The sequence below is a fragment of the Panthera pardus genome, unplaced genomic scaffold (assembly GCF_024362965.1).
Source record: "Panthera pardus isolate Hobbes unplaced genomic scaffold, ASM2436296v1 HiC_scaffold_2, whole genome shotgun sequence".
Lineage (NCBI taxonomy): Eukaryota > Metazoa > Chordata > Mammalia > Carnivora > Felidae > Panthera > Panthera pardus.
Genome location: NW_026526765.1, coordinates 34,672,929 through 34,694,215, shown reverse-complemented (window position 1 = coordinate 34,694,215; position 21,287 = coordinate 34,672,929). Strand labels below are relative to the sequence as shown.

General features: G+C 43.7%; 1 protein-coding gene and 1 pseudogene across 2 annotated transcripts in view; one reads left to right on the top strand and one right to left on the bottom strand.

Annotated features, from left to right (window-relative positions):
• Positions 1 to 20,479, bottom strand: part of NIM1K (NIM1 serine/threonine protein kinase) — a 64,003-nt gene extending 43,524 nt beyond the window's left edge. The window contains exon 1 of one of the 2 annotated variants that reach the window (XM_019464286.2): positions 20,241 to 20,479. The gene's annotated coding sequence lies outside the window, so the exon portion shown is untranslated. Of the gene's footprint in view, positions 1 to 4,279; positions 4,376 to 20,240 lie in introns of those variants that run through there. The other variant, XM_019464287.2, reaches the window with a different exon arrangement.
• Positions 15,545 to 16,165, top strand: LOC109275874 (N-alpha-acetyltransferase 20-like; annotated as a pseudogene).
• Positions 20,480 to 21,287: the final 808 nt, after the last annotated feature.

The following is a 21,287-nucleotide window of genomic DNA, read 5'->3' as shown; positions in this document are numbered from 1 at the left end:
TCTGGAGGTTGTGGCCTGTCTCTGATGACCATGGATGTAAAAGTGACTCCTCCCCGATATGGTAAACCACTCCCCCCACCCCGGACTGAGATGGTCTAGTCCAGTACTCCAAAGTCACGATTTTTAAAAGTTTGCAATTCAGAAATAAGATGGCTTAGAAAGAAATGAAACCTGGCACCACATTAAATCAAGTGGTTGAAATGGTGACATTGCTTATACAGAATAGATTCCCAAACAGAAGTAGACACTCAAATATTGGTGATGAACATACATGACACTTAGGGAGCCAGTATCCCGCACTGGGCCTGGAAGACCATGGAGAGGGAGCTAAGCCTCTATTCGAGAAGGCATCTGTAAATATTTTGTTGTTTGTTTCTCTTGAAGCTGGGGCTTTGGGAATCCTGAAGAAAACAGTGCAATGAGCCCTGGGCCCAGGATCATGGGGAAAATTCTCTTCTCAGTCCCTGATGCTTTGGAATATTCAGGAACAATCCCAGAGATATATTTAGCTGTTGCCTGGGGCTTTGTTCCCAGACAGATTTGGGGGCTGGGAGTGGGTGGTGCATGACGCTGGGAGAAAGATGAGTCTCTGTCAGGCGGCATCTTCTGTTTTGTGCCACTGAGCAGGAGTCCCAGAGTGAGTAAGGGGACCAGGTTACCTCTGCGTGGAGGAGCACGTGCCAGGGGGGGACAAGCGATGGGTGAGAGGATTGGGAGGCCCTGCTGAGCCCTCCTCTCCTGAGCCAACTTGAGTCAGGAGCCTCATGACAGAGCTGTGCTGAAATGGTGGTCGTGTCAGAGGCTGAATCTGGTCCTGAGGATTTTAAAGTCTGTGAGGGTCCCCAGAGGAGGGCATTTTAAAACACCCTTTGGAGGCTGGACGAAGTGCAAAACATCGAGGGACTCTGCAGGGGGAACAGATGGGAGAGGTGTGCCTGCCTCAGAGGGGCAGTAGCACTCCAAAGGCAGAGCTTGGCCAGTACCCTGTGGGCCCGGTCAGAATCTAAGCGCCATCCCAGGTTTCTCTCTTCCCTTTACCTAGTCCTGTAAGCCCCCCCCACTTCAATATCACCCCAGTCCTTTCACCCATCGGCCTGACTCCTGCACGACTGGATCCCACAGCAGATGGAGAGGCACATGCAGGGACGAGCCAATAAAAGTCTTAAAATATTTTGAAATTTGATCTTTTTCAAGGCATCTCAATAATCATCATAAGCAAAATCAGACCATGCACTTTATTAGGCATTTTATGGTTACCTTTGCCTAAATTCTAAATTGCACGTTAGGCTGATGAGGGCAATTGCCCCCTAATGGTCTAAATCCTGCCCTGGACCTAGCTGACTGAAACAGCCTCCTGACAGCCTTTCCTGCATGCTGTCTTTCCCAGCTCCACTTTATCCTCCAGGAAACCATCTGCAGGAGCTTTCTAAAATTTAGGTATTACTGCTCTGCTTAAACGAACTTCACTAAAATGAATATGGAACAGGGGCGCCTGGGTGGCTCAGTTGATTAAGCATCCAACTCTTGGTTTCGGCTCAGGTCATGATCTCACGGCTTCGTGGGTTCGAGCCCCACATTGGGATCTGTGCTGGCAGTGCGGATCCTGCTTGGGATTCTCTGTTTCCCTTGCTCTCTGCCCCTCCCCTACTCGTGCTGACTCTGTCTTTCTCAAAAGAAATAAGTAAACTTTTAAACAAAATTTAAAATCAATATTGGGTGGAATTCAATCTCCACTGCATGGTCTAGAAAGCTCTTCGAGATCTGGCTTTTGGTTTTATTTCTAGTCTTATTTCTCATGTCCCCTGCTCCCACTTGCCCCACTCCATATGCCCTGATAGGATTCAGGGCATACTACCCCAAATACGGCACTTTGATATATTGAGTATTTTAAGCAGGAGAGTCCGTTTGACTTCCTTCTCCCCTGAAACATGCTATAAAATCTTCAGGTGAGGGGTGCCCTCCCTGTACCTGAAGAAAAGGAGCATCCTTATCTCTGAAGATAAGGGGCACCAGTTAGAATCCTAACAATTAGGCCTTGCTAAGCTTCCCCCAATTTATACACTTACCTCATACAGTGGTCCCTCCTTATCCTTGGGGGATGTGTCCCAAGACCCTGAGTGGATGTCTGAAACCACAGAGACTACTGAGCTCTGTGGATACTATGATATTTCTTATATGTGTATATCTATGATAAGGTTTAATTTATAAGTTAGGAACAGTAAGAGATTAACAGCAATAGCTCATAATAAAATAGAACAATTACAACAATATGCTGTCATAAAAGCCATGTGCATGTGGTCTGCCAAAATATCTTACTGGACTGTATTCACCTTTCTTGTGAAGATGTGAAATGATAAAATGCCTGTGTGGTGAGATGAGGTGAATGACATAGGCGTGGTGACCTAGCATTAGGCTACCCTTGACCTTCTGCAGATAAGACAGAAGGAGAATCTTCTACTTCGGGGCTCCACTTGACCTCAGGTAACTGAAATCGTGGAAAGCAAACCCACGGATAAGGGGGGGACCACTGCACTTGACTTATCATAGTGTTCTTCCACGACTGTCCACTCCTCATCAAACCCAGCATAAAATACTCAGCTCTGTTTCTGTAGGTCTTCATTTCCTTGTAAAGGCTCCCATGTCGCATCAAACTTAGGTTGAACACATGTGTACATTCTTCTCCTGTTAATCTTTGTCAATTTACTTTTCAGACCCAGCCAAGGACTCTAGGAAGGTCCAGGAGCACTTTTCCTCCCCTACAGCGCTATATTTGAGAACATCAAAATACTTGAGGGCCCACAAGCACCCCATGCTGCTTCACGCCTCCAAGCCTTTGTACATGACATTCCTTCTACATGGACTGTTTTCTTTAACCTGTTCCCCGTCGAACCTTCCAAACTCTACCCCGCTGTGCAGTCTTCCTCGACTCCTTTAAGTCTGTGGTACTCTCAGAGTATTTCATGCGCCTGTCTGTGCACATCCGTCTCTTGTGTGAACATCTCTATCTGTCTAGACAATAAGGGTACTGAGGGCAGGGAGGATGTTCTATTCACCTCTCTCTCTAAATAGTGCCTGACACATCATAGGTACTCAATACTTGTTTATGGAATAGATGAATGAGTAAACAAATTAAAACAGAGTTATTTTGTTGGTAAGCACAACAATTATTTTAAATTCTTGTTTTACAAGAGATTAATTCCATTCTTTTTCTTATTTCAATAGTCTAATGGTTAAAATTCTACTTATTATTCAAACTTCTCTTCTCTTCTCTTCTCTTCTCTTCTCTTCTCGATATTTCAGGCAGAACACAGCTCTTCCTCTGGTATTTCCCACATGAACTCTGTGTTTTCCTTGAACATCTTCACATTCTGTCTAGTGTTTGTGCTACTTGTGTACATATTTGTCCTCCCTACTGGAATGTGGGGTTCTATGGGGCAAGTCCTCAATCTTATTAACTTCAGGATTCTGGACACCGAGTACCCAGGAGGAGTTCATAAATGCCACGTGAATTGATCTGAGTTGTGCAGATATTTTAAAGGGTAGTGTGGATCCCAGAAGATACAGAAATAGATATTTCTTTTATATACTTCTCTGGTGGAAAAACAACAGCAACAGCAACCACAACACTAAAACAACTGTTCTATGATAAAGAAAATATAAAGGCAAAAAAAAAAAAAAATGAAAACAACCAAACAAAATCCCAAAACTCTTTGAAGTATCTTCTCTTGAAACAAGGGCACATTTGTTACATGTGCCCCCAGCCAGAATAACTCTGGCTGGAAAATTTCTGAAACATTGTGGGTTTGGTGAGATGCCCTGTTGTTTTTCTACAACATTCTAAGGTTCCCAGTGAAGCACACCTCAAATGTGGGTAGACATTCCTAAGAAGGCTATTTGAGTTGGAAGCATCAGAATGTTTACAGACCAGCATTTGCTCCAGCCCACAGACAATAAAAACAGCCCAATTATGGCTTCCTTTTGGAAGGTTAAAATGATCACAGTAAGAATAAAAAAGGCTCCATATTCCTTTGTTTTTATTTTTAGGGTGTGATATGTTAGCAGCCTCCAGCAGAATTTGCTTTATTTTAAAGCATGCGAAATAATCCCTGCTCTATTTTCAAGACCTTCTCTGCACTTCTCAATTCCTCCAGAGCAGTTCTGCAAAATACACATCCATGCACTTGCCTTTTGCCCTTCTCCCCACTCCTTTCCTTCTTTATGTTTATACTTCCCCAGGGGAGCCAAAGCCAACACTAATTAGCAGTGAATTAAATCTTACCTCTAGGACACCAGAGGGTCAGTGTTTACCCAGGGTTCCAAGGCATCCCTGCTCTCCTTCCCACAGGCTCAGACTCATAGTTAAATATCCAGCCCTGAAGGGAAGTTCTGAGATCAGAATCAATTATGCAATTTATTCTTGAAGTTTTACTTTTCCTATCATAAAATATCTTTTTCCTGCCGGGGTAGTTTTACCTACCTAGCTTGCTAGGACTGGAACACATTTGCTCCTTACCTCTTTCAGCCTTTAAGACCCTACTGAAATATGACCTTCTTCATGTTTTCTTTGCTCTACTTACCTAGACAGTTAGTTGCTTCTTCCTCAGTCCCACTGAGTTCAATCTTGATATTCCCATATCTTATGTTCCATCTTGATATCCCACATCTTACATTCTATCAGTTCATATTTTAATTGTATTTTGTCTCTCTAGACTGATCTCTGCTGCTTATTTATCTCATATCTTCAATATTCCCCAGCATCTAACCCTAAGATATGAGAGGCACCAAATAAATATTTTTTAAAAGAAAAAGGATTAAGACATAATATGTGAAAGGCACTGTAACAGAAACTTATAAACTGCAAACTAATAGCACCTTTTGAAGGGCATTTGAAAGAAGCCACACTTTCAGTTGGTGTTAGCATAGTATTGTTAGCATTTTATTCATTCTAACAGTGGAAAAAATAAAGGTACTTCTTTTAAGCGTTTACACTATACCAGATACTGCACTCTATTATGGATTTAATCATTGTAACAAACTCTGTTTGATGATATTAAAATTCCCGTTGCTCTGATGAATAACTAACATTTTAGAGAGGTGAAAGAATTTGTCCAAACTCAACGAGCTGGCAAGTAGCAGGGAGAGCAAGGGACCCAAGCCTACCTGACTCCATTTGCTGCCTCTATTTGGTGTATATTACTGTGGAACTTAATGCTCTAGGGAACCAGCAACCACCACGAAGTCCAGACTTGGGCATGACATGAATCAGCCATAGTAGCGAGGGCAGGCAGGAGAATCAGAAAGGAGTATTCTTTGTTTTTGGATAAACCACTGGGCCCGATCAACATCAGTAACAGTTAATACACAAATTAATTTTTTCTTCATTCCCAACTTCGTAATGGGCTTATCACCACTGCAAAGCAGCCAAATTGACTTGATGAAACTCTAGATAACTCTGTGCTTTTGAATGACAACCTATAGTGAGAAAGTTCAAAATGGGTCATGATTATTATCATTATTGCTAAATGAGTCCTAATGCCTCAAAGGAGGTTATAAATAAATAAGAGCAATCCTTGCTATACATGTACACACCATAGAAAAAACAAGCTATACTTTAAGCTACAACCACAACTCAGGTCATTTTGGAATAGAATACCGATTGAAAGTTTGGCAGCCTCTACAAGAAAGTGAAATTATAAGCCAATTTCACTCCCTAACCATAGATATCAAAAATGTAAAATAAAATAGTAGTACTAAATCAAATCCAACAATATATTTATAAAGGCATCTCTCAATAAAATGTCTCCCAAGAATATAAGCCTTGCTTAACAACAGAAGATGTACAAATTTTATTAAGCACATAAATTAATTAAAGGAGAAAAGCAAAAGGGTATCTCAGCAGGTGCAGAAAAAACATTTGCTAAAACTGTACACTCATTATTAATAAAATATCAGCAAACTAGGTGCAGAGGGGAACTTGCTCAAGCAAGTTAAGCCTATCTACCAAAGACCTATAGCAAATATCTTTTTAAGTGGCTCAATATCAGAAGCAGTCTTGGGGTGCCTGGGTGGCTCAGTCGGTTGAGTGTCCAACCCTTGGTTTTGGCTCAGGTCATGATCTCACGGCTTTGTGGGCTCAAGCCCCACACCAGGCTCTGCGCTGGCGGCATGGAACCTGCTTGGGATTCTCTCTCTCTCTCCCTCTCTTTCTCTGCCCTTCCCCCACTTGTGCTATCTCTGTCTCTCTCAAAATAAATAAACTTAAAAAAAACAACAACGAGCTGTCTCTTCCTACAAAGTCAGGAAGAAAACAAGGATGCCTTCCAGTCCTGCTTCTATTCAATGTTTATTGGAACCTCTAGCCAATGAAAGAAGGCAATAACTAAATATTGAAAAGAAAGAAATAAAATTATTCTTATTTTCAGACACATATTTTAAACATGGAAAATCCCAGAGTCCCTACTCAGAAACTGTTAGAACTAATAAGTAGGTTTAACAGTGTTGCTAGACACAAGATTAGTGTAAATCCAGTAACATTCGTATTCACTGATAATACTCTGGTAACAATAAAGAAATAATATATATTCCATTGACAAGAGTAGCAATCAAATTCCTGAGAAACCTAAGCATAAATCCAATAAAGGAGCTGAGAGAGACATAGATTAGGAAAATTATGAAAGCTTATGGGAGAACATAAAAGAAGTTCTAATAAATGGGGGCGCCTGGGTGGCGCAGTCGGTTGAGCGTCCGACTTCAGCCAGGTCACGATCTCGCGGTCCGTGAGTTCGAGCCCCGCGTCAGGCTCTGGGCTGATGGCTCGGAGCCTGGAGCCTGTTTCAGATTCTGTGTCTCCCTCTCTCTCTGCCCCTCCCCCATTCATGCTCTGTCTCTCTCTGTCCCAAAAATAAATAAAAAACGTTGAAAAAAAATTAAAAAAAAAAAAACTGCCACTTTGTTAAAAAAAAAAAAAAAAAGAAGTTCTAATAAATGGAAAGACACCATGTTTAGTAAAGGAATGCTCAACATCATAAAGATGTAAACTCTCCCCCAAACGAACCTATAAGCTTAAGGGATTCCAGTCGAAATCTCCACTGTTCTCTGTTTTTGCGTGGTGGTATGCTTAAAACGGTATATTTGGTCTTTTGTTCCATGGCACCCACGTGCAAGCAGACCTGTTTGAGTTTCACAACACAGACTGGTACTGCAAACATCTAAACCTTCTAAAAGAGGTATGAGCAAAACTATTACATATGGGTGGTTCAGAATAGCCGCAGAAACCCAGAGTTTTGAGCAATTTTGGACAAGGCAATGAGTTGCACTGGGCATGGAACTGGGGGGAATCTTTTTCAGCATTTCCATGAATTAGGTAAAACAGGAAACATTCAGCAGATGATTGGAAACCTGACAAGTTGAAAAGTTGAGATGGGGTGTCTGGGTGGCTCAGTCAGTTAAGTGTCCGACTTTGGCTCAGGTCATGATCTCAGTTTGTGGGTTTGAGCCCCATGCTGGGCTCTGTGCTGACAGCTCAGAGCCTGGAGCCTGCTTCAGATTCTGTGTCTGCCTCTTTCTCAACCCTTCCCCCACTCGCACTCTGTCTCTCTGTCAGAATAAATAAACATTTTAAAAAACTAAAGAAAAAAAAAGTTGAGAAAATCAAAATCTACCTCAGGAAGATTTCATAAAAATAAATGAGTTTTTAGGAAGGGGGAAGATAAGGTAGGAAAGGAAGTGCCAATGAGGACTTATAAGGAGAAAAAAAACTCCAAAATAATTGCCAACCGCACTGAAGGTGGTCAGGGATGGGGAGCGTGGAATGACCTCGGAACAGCAGTCCTTAGAACCTTGAAGATATCAATCAGGCATCGCTGTTTCAACAAGCAACCTAGATATCAAAATCCAGGGTGCAGTTACTCCTAAAAGTGGCGGCAGGACATTGGAATACTAATCTCTTCAGCTATTTGATAAAATTATTTCCCATGAGAAAATCTAAACAAAAATTGGTTGGGTTGACTGAGCAGGCAAATTATCTAGATTCTAAATCTTTCATTTCAAAAATAAAAGTAATAAGGAACTAAGGTTGTAGAACATTGGTGATGTCATTTAGAAAGGAGATACAGCTTTCCCCCACTTTCCAAAAGTAGAGGGTTCGTATGAAACCTTTCATAAGCTGACATGGCAGAAAGTGAAGGAGTAATTACCATTCATTTTTATGGGATTTTTTTTTTTTTAGCATTCCCAGACCCCCAAAATACCCTTCTTGGGCATTTCTAATCCTTTGGGACACGTTTTGCTAGCAGATGCTCAAAATAAATTGCGACAAAGCACAGATGCTCACAGACAATAGCTCAAAGCTCTGTGATGCTCGTGTGCCCAGTGTAGTTCCCGAGGAAGGAGCTCGGTGTGGCCTCTGCCACTGTTCCGGGTGTACTGCCCCCATAGAGGCTCACGGCAAAGCCGATGCTGAATGCATGTTCACTTTTCGCCTTTTTTCATAAAAGCCAAAATCTTCTGCAGATTTCTCTCAGTGAGTGAAAACAGGTACCGATGTAGGTTTTTTGGTAAAAGCGGGATGGTGTAATGTGAACTTAGAAAAGCGGGGGATACCTATCACAGCAGAATGGGGGTGGGAGGGCTGGGGTTGAACCACCAACAGCACACTGTGTCAAAACTATTAACCTGTGACGTGCTGCTAGAATTTCTCAGAACACAAACCCAGGGACAGGTGAGTTATGCCTCACGGCCACTCTGCTCCTTGGACCAGAGATGTTAGGTCATTGAACGTGTAAAGAATTCAGAACCCGGAATAAAACAAGTCTTTTCCTTCCGTGTCTTTCTTCCCTCCAGCCCATCAAGTACCGCTGACCTTCCATGCTGTTTAGGAAACGCCTTCCTTCTGCCAAAAATGAATGGCAAGTTGCTTGGCTGGATGGATATCCATGCGATTTGTGACCTCATGTCAGTTTTCCTCTGCAGCCTTACTTCTTAACACATCCTCAGACCAAAGTGACCTGAGGCCGCAAGCAGATTGGTTGTTTCCTGGTTTCCCTTGATGACCCAAACACACCTATGGACTCTTAGGAACACAAAGTAGAGGACCCCCCACGATTATTTCATCTCTCACTTTGTATATGAGAAACAGATCCAGAGAGGAAAGAGACTTACTAACTGGTGGCCAGGGACAAAACAAGAACCAAATTTCTTTAATTTGTTTGTTTCCACTGTGTCAGCCCAACAGAATATATGCATTTGTAAAACAAATTGTTAGGATTTTAAAACCGAGCTAAGGGGGAAAAAAATAAACAGTTAAGTAAATAGTTTTATTTTAAATCAACTCGAAAGAATATTTGGAAGATACAAATATTTTCTCCTGATTAAGGAGGGCTTTATTACTAAATAGCCCAAGGTCACAGTCTACTACCTTCTCCACAAGAGAATAATCTAGAAGATAAAATAATGTTTCTTCTCATATGCAAAATTTCTCTGATAAATTTTGTGACGGCAGAAAAGTATACCTGCCTTAATATGTAAGTGGCTTTCTAGTCTGCGTCATCAGTCCTCAAAACACTCCTAGGCCAAATCAATATCGTAGTATTGTATCCCATATTACGAAGTGGCATCACAGCCATTTGCCACACACGTAATCTTGGCTTATTATTTATCGTATGGTTGCCTTCTATCTTATTAATAACTACCATTTAATAAGAGCCTACAGTAAATAGCAAGCGCTCAATAAGTGGAATGAACATAGCATTTGTCATTCAAACCAAGACACTTTTGAGAATAGAAGGGGTTGCTATTAATAATCACACTGGGACAACAGGTGCAAACCAGGGCTGTCGCTGGCAAACTGGGACATATGAGCACCCTATCAATAAGTGACGAGCCACTGCTGGCTGGCTCACTCAACATCTTTCCTAACTCTTTTCTCCCTTCCTCGACTTCTGCTATAGAAGCTGGAAGGCCCCCGTGCTCTTTCTCCCCAACAGCTAGGGCTGGCCCGGAGACACAGTTCTGGCAAATGGGACCTTAGTAAGGGATTTTCGATATCTTATGCTTCCCGATAAAATGGCATAGTTGTAAGTGGCCCAGCTCCTTTCCCTTTCTTCCTGTGTGGACCTTGTCTGGAGGTTTCGTGGCCAGCTAAGCACACTGAAATGATAACCATGAGAGCAAGACTTCGGAAGAATGGCAGAGCAGAAAGATAGCAATAAACTAGGTCTCTGATGGCAACTAAAACAAAGCTATCAATGGCTTCTCGTTATATATGAATTGTGTCTTCCCCAGAATTCACACGTTGATGCCCTAAGCCCCGGTGTGTTGGTATTTGGAGACAGGATTTAGGTTTAGATAAGGCCACAAGGGTAGGGCCCCCACGATGGGATTCGTGTCCTTAGGAGATCAGAGAGTTCCCTCTCTCTGCCATGTGAGGACACAGCAAGAACGTGGCCATCTGAAAGCCAGAGACAGTGCTCATCAGAACCCGAGCGTGCTGGCACCCTGGTATCGGACTTCCCACCTCCAGAACTGTGAGAAAATCAGTTTCTGTTGTTTAAGGCTCCCATTTTATGGTATTTTGTTATGGCAGCCTGAGCAGACCAAGACACCTATCTAGATCTCTTTTTCTACGTGAAAATAAACCTCTTTTAGCCAAGCTAATAAGCCTCTTTTTATTCCTTGCAGCCAAAAGCATCCTTAACTTAGAATAGCTACTATTATTTGGTTCCAATTAGTTGATACAGATTTTCTTTAATCCTTACAACCGCCCTGAAAGTTGCCTGCAATTTACCCTCATTTTTACGATGAAGAAACTGAACGCAAGAAGGACTTGATAACTTGTCCAAAGTTGTACAGACAAGAAATATCAGCTGGATTTCCAGCTCAGGCCTCTCTGACCTCAGAGCCTGTGCCTCACACACAACAGATGCTGCTGTGTTACCTGGTCTCACGAGCAGGAGCCGTGAGTGTCGCAGGCAATCCCCCGAAAAGATGTTGCTAGAAAGAAGGATGAAAGCGAGACGATTCTCCCTGACCTTCTTGCCACCCTAAGCAATGTGAGGTCACTACCTTCACACTCTATTATGGAAGATTCTGTCAACATCAATGAAATGTCCAGTTGAGCAAACATTATTTTTAAGTGCCTGCCTACTTTATGCCAACCGTCTGAGGTGCTCGCCAAGAGCCATGTGGATGAGAATAAGTCATCCGCTGGCGGGACAAAGTAGATACATAAACAGACCAGTTAAATATAATGGACAAAGCAGTTGGCTAGAGATGCGCACAGGAGAGTGGGTGCTCAGAGAACAGCTAGCGTGTCGTGAATGTGTAAGGAAAACTTCCTGAAGCAGATGAGGCCTGAAGGCAAGCAAGTACTAAGGTAAGGAAACGTAGGTGAGGAAAACAGGGAAACGCGGCATCTAAAAATGTATTGTTGGGGCGCCTGGGTGGCTCAGTTGGTTAACCAACGGACTTCGGCTCAGGTCATGATCTCGTGGTTTGTGGGTTCGAGCCCCACATCGGGCTGTGTGCAGACAGCTCAGAGCCTGGAGCCTGTTTCAGATTCTGTGTCTCCCTCGCTCTCTGCCCCTCCCCCGCTTGTGCTCTGTCTCTCTCAAAATTGAATAAACGTTAAAAAAAATTAAAATGTCTTGTTGAATTTGAGGCATTTATATAAAGGGTGAGCAAATCTGTACCTCTTCGCTTTCTACACCAGCTCACGAACTGGTGGTGTTGATTATGTCCGAGGAGTATTTGTCTAAACTAAAAGCTCAGAAAAGTTTAAAAGGCTTTATTATTTTTAAATATTTATTTATTTTGAGAGAGAGTCCGTGTGAGTGCATGAGCTGGGGGGTGAAGGGGGGAGAGAACCCCAAGCAGACTCCACACTGTAGCACAGAGCCTGATGCGGAGCTCAGTTTCACAAACCGTGAGATCATGACCTGAGCCGAAATCATGAGTCAGATGCTTAACCGACTGAGCCATCTAGGCACCCCAAGTTTAAAAGGCTTTAAAAGAAATCCTCATGATTCAATAAATATGATCAGAGTGTATTTTGTTAACCAAGAATGGAACTAATAGTCTGTATTTGAATCGTTGTCTCTGTGGGCAACGTTCACAAAATAATCTAGCATTTTGCACAAAATCTTGAACAGAAGAATTTTAAGTCACTGATCTGCAACTCACTGAATATTCTAGCAGTGTGACAAACAGGTTTAAGCCAAGAGCATCCTTACTTAGCATTGCTATATAGTAACCTTTGAAAGTGTCATGCCCTGTTTTCTATAGATATTAACCAATGCAATTGTTTTAGAGCTTTGGTAAATCTTTTTGACTTTCCTTGGCAGACAGCAGCCACCAGACCACACAGAATGGTTCTCACGTGGGTGTCATGTGCTACACAGAGTGATTCTTTTTTTTTTTTAATTTTTTTAATGTTTATTTATTTTTTAGAGAGAGAGCGAGAGAGACAGAGTGCAAGTGGAGGAGGGCAGAGAGAGAGAGACACACACACACCCAGAATCTGAGGCAGGCTCCAGGCTCTGAGCTGTCAGCACAGAGCCCGACGCGGGGCTCGAACCCACGAACCGCGAGATCATGACCTGAGCTGAAGTCGACACTTAACTGACTGAGCCACCCAGGTGCCCCCAGAAAGGGTGATTCTTAAGGAAGCCTGAGTTTAAGCAAGACAGAAGTACTCCTCTAAATAAACTGTTAAATGTCTCCGGCCACAGCCAGCCACCTAGTCCACACTCTTCTGAATAACATCTTTGCTTCCTGGGATATAGTAACTCTCTGGCATGTGCAACATGACAGAACACAAAAACGCCAACACAAATTTGCCTCCATGCTACATGCAGTGCTCTGAGGAGACACGAATCCTCACTGGGGCTGCTCAAGGCTTAATTCCAAAACCGTGAAAGAGTTGCTAAGTGACTGTTTCTGGCCACACGTGTCCTGTGTGAGGAAAGCAGGCAGGCGACTGTCATGTACTGTGGAAGAGCCAAACTGGGTCAGATCTCTCAGGAGGAGATGGGGGAGATCAAAGCAGGCCAGACTTCTGAAAGTGTCTATACACAGAAGCTTTCTCACTGGCTTCCTAGCCTCAACTAATCACTGAGGCTGTGAGGGAAAACCAAAACATCAGGCCATTTCTCTTGGCCTTTGCTGTGCATGTGCCAAGATCCACACCTCCCAGCTTGGTGGCCCTGCTGAGTCATGCCTCGCTACTTCCATTCAGGTTCTTGTCCATGCCACCCCCACTCCTCCATCATATTTTCACACGAGTATTCCCTCATTCTGCTGAATCCACACTTTTCAGGTGCCATCTCCAGAATGCTTTTATTGCGTAGGAAAAGATAAGACCTGTCTTAGTTGCAGGGGGACTTCTCAAATTCATGATGGGAGGAACTCTCTTTACACCTGCCCCAAGCCCAAAGGGTCCAGAAGAAAGGGCTGGCTTCCCAGACAATTAGTACTTATTGAGGGCCTAATTTGTAAGGCTCTGTGTTAGGATCAATACAGAAAAGAAAACAAATATGTCATACAGAGAATACTGACTATCCAACAACAAGGAAAAAAGCTCAAAACATAAAGATAAATGGAAAGAGCAACAAATAAAATTGTATGTATGGTATCTCAATTTTTTTTCTTTGTTTTTAACTACCAAAAAAAAAAACCCTCTGAAATGTTAACCATGATAATCTCTCTAGCTGGGATTATACACAGGATTAGAGAGAGATTTATACATGATTATTTCTTTCATTTTAACATTTATTTCTGTATTTTTGACAATAATACTAGCAACAATGACATTTATTTTGTGCCGGGCACCATTCTAAGAGCTTTACATGAGCCAACTCATTTAAGTCTTACAACAATCCTAGAAGGTACCTGCTGTTATTATGCCCAGAAAAGGGAGGCACAAAGAGATCAAACTATGTGCCCAAGGTCACATTTATAGTAAGTAAGTAAGTCACAGAGCCAGGATTCAAACGCAGCAAAGCTATTTCCAGAATTAAGACTTAACCCCTATGCAAATGTATAACTATTAGGACTACATCAAAATAAAGAGCGTCTGCACAGTGAAGGAAACAATCAACAAAACTAAAAGGTAACCCACTGAATGGGAAAAGATACTTGCATATGACACATTCAATAAGGGGTTAATATCCAAAATATATAAAGAACTTACACAACTCAAAAAAACACAAATAATCTGATTAAAAAATGGACAGAAGACATGAATAGGCATTTCTCCAAAGAAGACATCCAGATAGCCAACAAACACATGAAAAGATGCTCAGCATCACTCATCATCAGGGAAATGCAAATCAAAACTACAATGAGATATCACCTCACACCTGTCAGAATGGCTAAAGTAAAACACAAGAAACAACACGTGTGGGTGAGGATGTGGAGAAAAACGAACCCTCGTGTACTGTTGGTGGGAATGCAAACCAGTACAACCACTGTGGAAAACAGTATGAAGGTTCTTCAAGCAGTTAAAAATAGAACTACTCTACAGTCCACAAATCACCCTACTGGGTGTTTATGCCAAAAATACAAAAACATTAATTCAAAGGGATACATGCTCCTGTATGTTTGTAGCAGCATTATTTACAATAGCCGAATTATGGAAGTAGCTCAAATGTCCATCAATAGATGAATGGATAAAGAAATGGCATATGTATATACAATGGAATATTATTCAACCATAAAAAGAACGAAATCTTGTCATTTGCAATGACATGGATAGAGCTAGATAATATACTGCTAAGTGAAGTAAGTCAGAGAAAGACAAATACCATATGATTTCACTCATATGTAGAATTTAGGAAACAAATGAGCAAAGAAAAGAGGGAGAGAGAAACCAGGAAGCAGCCTTGGCATAGAGAACAAACTGATGGTTACCAGAGGGGAGGTGGGCAGGGGGATGGGTGAAATAGGTGATGGGGATTAGAGAGAGCACTTGTGGTGAGCACTAGGTAACGCACAGAATTACTGAATCACTATACTGTACCCCTGAAACTAATATTACACTGTACGCTAACTATAAAATTTATTTTTAAAACTAAATAAGACTTAACCACTACTTCTTGCTACCTGTGGAATATATATTGTTTTATAATACATAGTTTATAACAAAGAAGTAGAATATTTCTTTATAATAAAGAAAAAAGGTTTAAAGAAAGGAACAGAGGAGAGCCTGGTTTGCTCAATGAGCTAAGCCTCTGACTCTTGATTTTGGTTCAGGTCATGATCTCATGGTTGGTGGGTTTGAGCCCCACATAAGGGCTCCGTGCTCACGGTGCACAGCCTGCTTGGGGTTCTCTCTCTCTCTCCTTCTCTCTCTGCCCCTCCCTCCCTCTACCTCTTTCTCCCTCTCAAGATAAATAGGTAAACTTTAAAAATGAAAAAAGAATATATGACAAAGTAACCGAGGAGAGAGAGGAGGCTGGGTAAAAGAATGAGTGTTTAAAAGGGAGTCAGGGCAGAACGACTTCAGGCAGGGCAGGTGGGGATCCCGGCGAGCTGGCCTAGGAGGCCGCCGATGACCACACTCTGGGCCTTCACGTGCAACGACCTGTTCCGCTTCGACAACATTAACTTGGATCCACCTACAGAAATGTAACGGATTCCTTTTTACTTACAGCACCTCGCCCACTGGCCAGGGTATTTCATCATTGCAGAGACACCTGGTGGAGAGTTAACGGGTTAGATCGCGGGTAAAGCAGAAGGCTCCGAAGCTAGGGAAGAATGGCACGGGCATGTCACGGCTCTCTCTGTCCCCCCCCCAGAATTTCGACGCCTTGGTTTGGCTGCTGAACGTATGGAGTTATTAGAGGAGACTTCAGAAAGAAAGGGTGGATTTTTTGTTGATCTCTTTGTAAGAGTATCTAACCAAGTTGCAGTCAACATGTACAAGCAGTCGGGCTACAGCGTGTACGGGACAGTCATAGAGTACTATTTGCCCAGCAACAGGGAACGTGATGAGGACGCTTATGATATGAGGAGAGCACCTTCCAGAAACACTGAGAAGAAATCCATCATACCATTACCTCATCCTGTGAGGCCTGAAGACGTTGAATAACCATGGGCAGTGGTTCTGAGGCTGATGTTCCAGATATGTTAGGGGCAATATTATTTTCACTGGATGATCCTGGAGCTCTATCGGGAGAAAAGTAATCATTTAGGTCTTACAGACTTCAAGAAAATACAGGTTACAAATTTGAGTCTCATTGTTTCCTGTTAGCAACATCGTGCCTACTAAAGCAGTTCAGTGTAATAAAATTCAATCAAAAGGCAGCTAGGTCAGATGGAAACATTTCACTATTTGGGTTCAGAATATTCACTCTGTGTTAAGGGGAAAAACATGCTCCAGTCTCCTCCTACATTCTGTGCCTGAGAACCACTGCTACACACACACACACACACACACACACACACACACACACACACATATATTTGTTTTATATTGTCTGTTAATTGAAGCTTTAAAAGCATATGTGAAATGTACAAATCTAAGATGTATAATAAAATGCATTGTTGACCCTAAAATAAATAAATAAATAAATAAATAAATGGGACTCCGGAAAAATGACCGCACACTTAATATCTCTGGATTTGTTGCCTCACATGCAAAACAAGAGGGTGAACAAGTCTACATTCTAGAGAAATATTTACCTTGCAGGTCACCAATGGTTGGCATGGAGGTTGCCTCATTATTTTAGACTTGGCCATCACATCATTGATTAGTCCACAGCAAATGTACTGTTGTTGTGCTCTAATTTACTTGTAAAACCAACATGTCCCATAAAGCAAATATACAAAGAATATAAAAACTATTTGTAGAGCTAAGGGTATGACCCTATACGAATGAGAGCACTGATCATTGTTAAAAGACAAAAAGTGGTAAGAAAACAGAAATGGAATGCAGGATGATCTGGCAGCATGCATGATTCCAAAGAGCAGCAACCAAGTATTCAAAACTAAATATCTTGAGTTGATGCAGTCAAGAATAATCAATATGTGACAATGAAAAGTAACCAATAAAATGGAATGATTTTCCAAGTATGTCTATATCATTAATTCCCCAGAAGAGCAGGATACAAGTTCCTCAGGACCAGTAGGTAGATGAACATAATCTGTAGAAAGCAAGTTCATATTCAGTGAAACTTCACAAAACAATGAGAGAATCCTACAAGGTTCCAGACAGAAAAAAAATAGATATCATGACAAGAATCAAGAATCAGAATGGCACTGAACTTTCAGCAACATTGAAAGCTGAAAACAATTAACCGATACCTTCCAAAATTGGCAGGAATTAATTTCCAGTCAATCCTACACCCAAGCAAACCATCAATTAAGTGCAAGAGTAAAATAAGGACATTTTCAGACATGCAAGGTCTCAAAATTTTATTTCCCATAACTCTTTCTTAAGAAGCTACCAAAGTGGGTGCTTCAGAAAATGAAGCAGTAAACTAACAAAGAGGAAAACCAGAGAACAGAGAATGGGGACAAAAAGGAAGTGAAGGGAAATCTCAGAATGCTGGTGTATGTCAGGGCTAGGAAAGAACTGGTTCAGACTGGGGCTCCATTTTGAAGGGCTGGATGGGGGTTGGGGGGCCTAGAAGGATCTAAGGACTGTCTGATGCATTTCATTGTATAGAAAATACCAAGGAGAGGTGTTTTACAGAGCCATTAGAATATTTGATAAGAAAGAGCCAGAGGTTCTTAAAAATTAAGCAAGTAAAAAACAATTATTTTCTCCACAAAAACTTTTTAAAGAATGATGATAGGAGATGGCAACTATAGAATGAGACTAGTTTTGTAAACAGCTGGTCCTTTCAGCAACCAAAAGAAAATCAGCCAATGAATTGAGGTTTTTTTTAGTCCTTAGAGAAATACCATAATGAGACTCAAAAAATGAAGGTGGATTTCACGTTATATTTTAATTTTTAAATTCTTCAAAATGAAACTACATATTTGGCTATAAACATTAACCTACTAAGACAAAGTATTTTTTTTTCTTCTTTTAAAACTGTAAGTCTAGGGGCTTCCAAATTTCCCAATCATGTGCCATCAATGTACAAAATTGATTTTATAGGATTCACTGCTAAGGAATTGTGGATGTACTGTATAAAGGATTATAGTTCTTTGAAGACACCAACATTTGCTACTGAAAGTATCTGAATGATGCTACTGCTTCCCCCAAATTAATCCATCTTAATTGAAAACCTCAGGCTAAATCAAGAGCATAGAGGGCTCTATGGCCTACATGTAGTTATTACTGGGAAATTTAGATTTCATACAAACCTGCCTCTATTTTAAATGCAGTGTAGTTACTAGAAAAAAACGCACACCTCAAACTAAATATCCAATCCACATTTTTTCCTAACACAGAAGAAGGCCTCTCTAAAGGTTTTTTCCAGGCTAACCACTTAACAGTGGTCAAGCCAAAAATAAACCCATGAGGCAAATTCAACAGCACACAAAACAGGAGTCCATGGAGAGCAGGACTTAGCTTTTCCTCCATTCACCTCTTTCTGGGACCCCCACCCACATTCCCCATCTCCTAATTAGAGAGCTGATTAGGACTCCAAATTATAAAACGCTAAATGGGGAGGGGGATGTGGTGCAAGGCCGGGATTCCTTTAACACCAAACACTCTTCTCCTTCATGCTTCCCCCCCTTATTGCGGCGAGCTGTGGGAAGAGAGCTGGGCCAGCGGGGCTGATTGGCTGGAGGGCAGTGTTTACACTCAGTTGTCTAAGAAGGAAGGTCTGTGTCACAAATTGCAAACTCTGGAAAGATAAAATTTGAAAACAACATGCTTGGGCTTTAGTATTTTAAGGAAAAGAAACAAGTATCTTATAAGCTCATTTATTATTACCATGGTGACATGAGGGGACTTGAGGAGATCTCACGAACAGTTCCTGGTTCCAGCCAGGCTGCGCATCAACGGCGCGGGGCAACTTCTTCGGTTACCATGGCAACCAAAATTAGAAGTGCTTTTTGCAACACTAACAGAAACCATCTTTTGAAGCGCTTCTGTGAATCACATTGAATACTGATGATGCAAGCTTGAGTGATACATATTTTTCAAACATTAAAACACACACACAACGTATTGCCATACACAAATACTCCTTTTAGATCCCGCGTTGAAATCTTGACTTAACTTGGAATAGATTTTTCGGTCTGGTTTTGTTTGTTTCCCTTTTGGATTCCGGCGGACTCGAGTGCAAACGCGATTTGTTTAATTTCCAAACTTGTCTGAATTGCACGGGTAAGAGCTTAGAATGTAGTTCATTTGCTCCCATTTTGAAACGGGATGAGAAGTGGGGTGGGGGAGGGTGGGTCTAACAGAGAGCCCTCTTGTCTACTAAACTCTGGAGGACGAAAACGCGGGTGGGGGGGGTGAAACGGGGGTAGGGGGTAGGGGCAGGAGAGGCAAGGAGGGAGGAAAGAAGAGGGAGGGAAGGAAGGGAAGGAAAAAAATGCGGAAGGCTGAATCTTTGCTGCCCCAAGAGCACCTTTATCTGTTACTTTGACCTCTCCATCTGCCCAGGTGTTGTGTCGGGAACACAAAAGCTGATCAGAAATGCCATTTTACAGACCCCGTTGCCATTCTTTCCTGGTCATCCTGGAGCTCCTAATACTCCCGAAGGGGCATCCGGGAAGAGACGAGGTTCCTCCTTACTCGTACAGTCTTTAAAAGAGCACGATTCTTTAGGGAGCGTCGTGGTGTGGGGTGTGGTGGGCCACAGCCGTTCGCTGTCAGCGCCCTCTCTGCCAGTCCGGGTCACGCAGGTCCCCACCTGGGCTCACGTCCTGGGGCTCGGGTCCCCGCGGAAGGTGCGCGCCGGGCCGGGCGCGAAGCCGCCCTCCCGGGCTCCCGTGCGGGCGCGCACTCCGACGCGGGGGCCCGCACGGTGCCGGGACGCGGGGACACACGCGCGCGCAGACCCAGGGGCGCCGCACACTGCACGGGCACCGGCTAGCCTGCGCCTCCGGCTACAACGCCCTCTGCTCGCGCTCGCCCCCGGGAGCGCCTGCCCTTCTCCCGCGCCCAGCTCGCGCCCTCGCCCCTCCGGGAGCCGTGCCCCCTTTTCCCCCTCGGCTTGCCGGGGACGGGCGCTGCTCGCAGCCACCCCCCCTTCCCCCCGCCACCAGGTCAGCAGCCTGGGGGAGGAGGGGCGGGAAGGGTGGAGGTGCTGGCTGCGAGCCCCGCGGCCCTCGCTTACCTTCGTGGCGAGCCCGGCTCACGGACTCGGCGGCACGGGGCCAGGAGCTGGGGGCGGTTGGAGCTGAAGCGAGCGCGGCGCGGGAGATGCGTGGGTGGCGGGCGCCGTGGCCGCGCGGGAGGCTCCCTGAGCTGTCAGGGACCGCGGACCTGACCGACAGCGGCCCCGGCAAACCCCGCCCGCTGGCCCCGGCCCGGGCTCTGCAGCGGGGACAGAGGCGCCCCGCAGCGTTTCCCCGGAGGACCAATAGGGAGCGGGGGGCTGGCCCGGGGGAGGGGGCCAGGGGCCGGTCAGGCTCCGGGACTCGGGCCCGGACCTCGTAGGCCGGTTTCTATGGCAGCCAGGAAGGAGGGGCTGGAGGGAGGGGGGGTGCGCGGCGCGGGGACACCCATCGCAGACACTGGAGGAGGGGGAGGGGGGTTGGCCCTCTCACAGAGAGAGTCCCTCCTACGGGATGGATGAGAACCGGCGACACAGCCAAAAGAGGGTTGACACAGCTCTCGTCCGCTCACGCCTCGTACTGAGCCTCTCGAGCCTCTTGATCAAAGGTTTCCCGTGTCCTTGGTAGACCGGGACCCAGCAAGCTTACCAACAGAACGGGGTTTCCAGCAGACCCACCGTGACAGCTCCTTCGGGTGAGTCTGGCAGGGTTTAGGCTCTGCAGAAAGAAGTGCTAATGCCACCCTCTGCCCGGATCCCTCCCATACAATATATCCAGTTCCTATGGTGTCATTTAGACTGTGAATCCCTAATCTCTTGCCTACTCCCCAGCTATAACCCTCCGGCTAATGGTAGGTGCCAAATATTTTTACAGTTTACAAACAAGGAAGCCAAGTCACTGAATTGAGTGTTGAGCGGAGAATGCGATTCACAGACTAGCAAAACCCGTAGGATAACTAGAGGTTATCCACTGAAGTTCAAGTCCTTCATTTTACAGAGGAGGAAAGTGAGATCAGAGAGGTCAGTTAACAAGGATCACACAGCTTGGTTAATGGCAAAGCCAAGACCAGCACCCTAAGTCACAGCTCAGCAAGCACTCTTTCCACC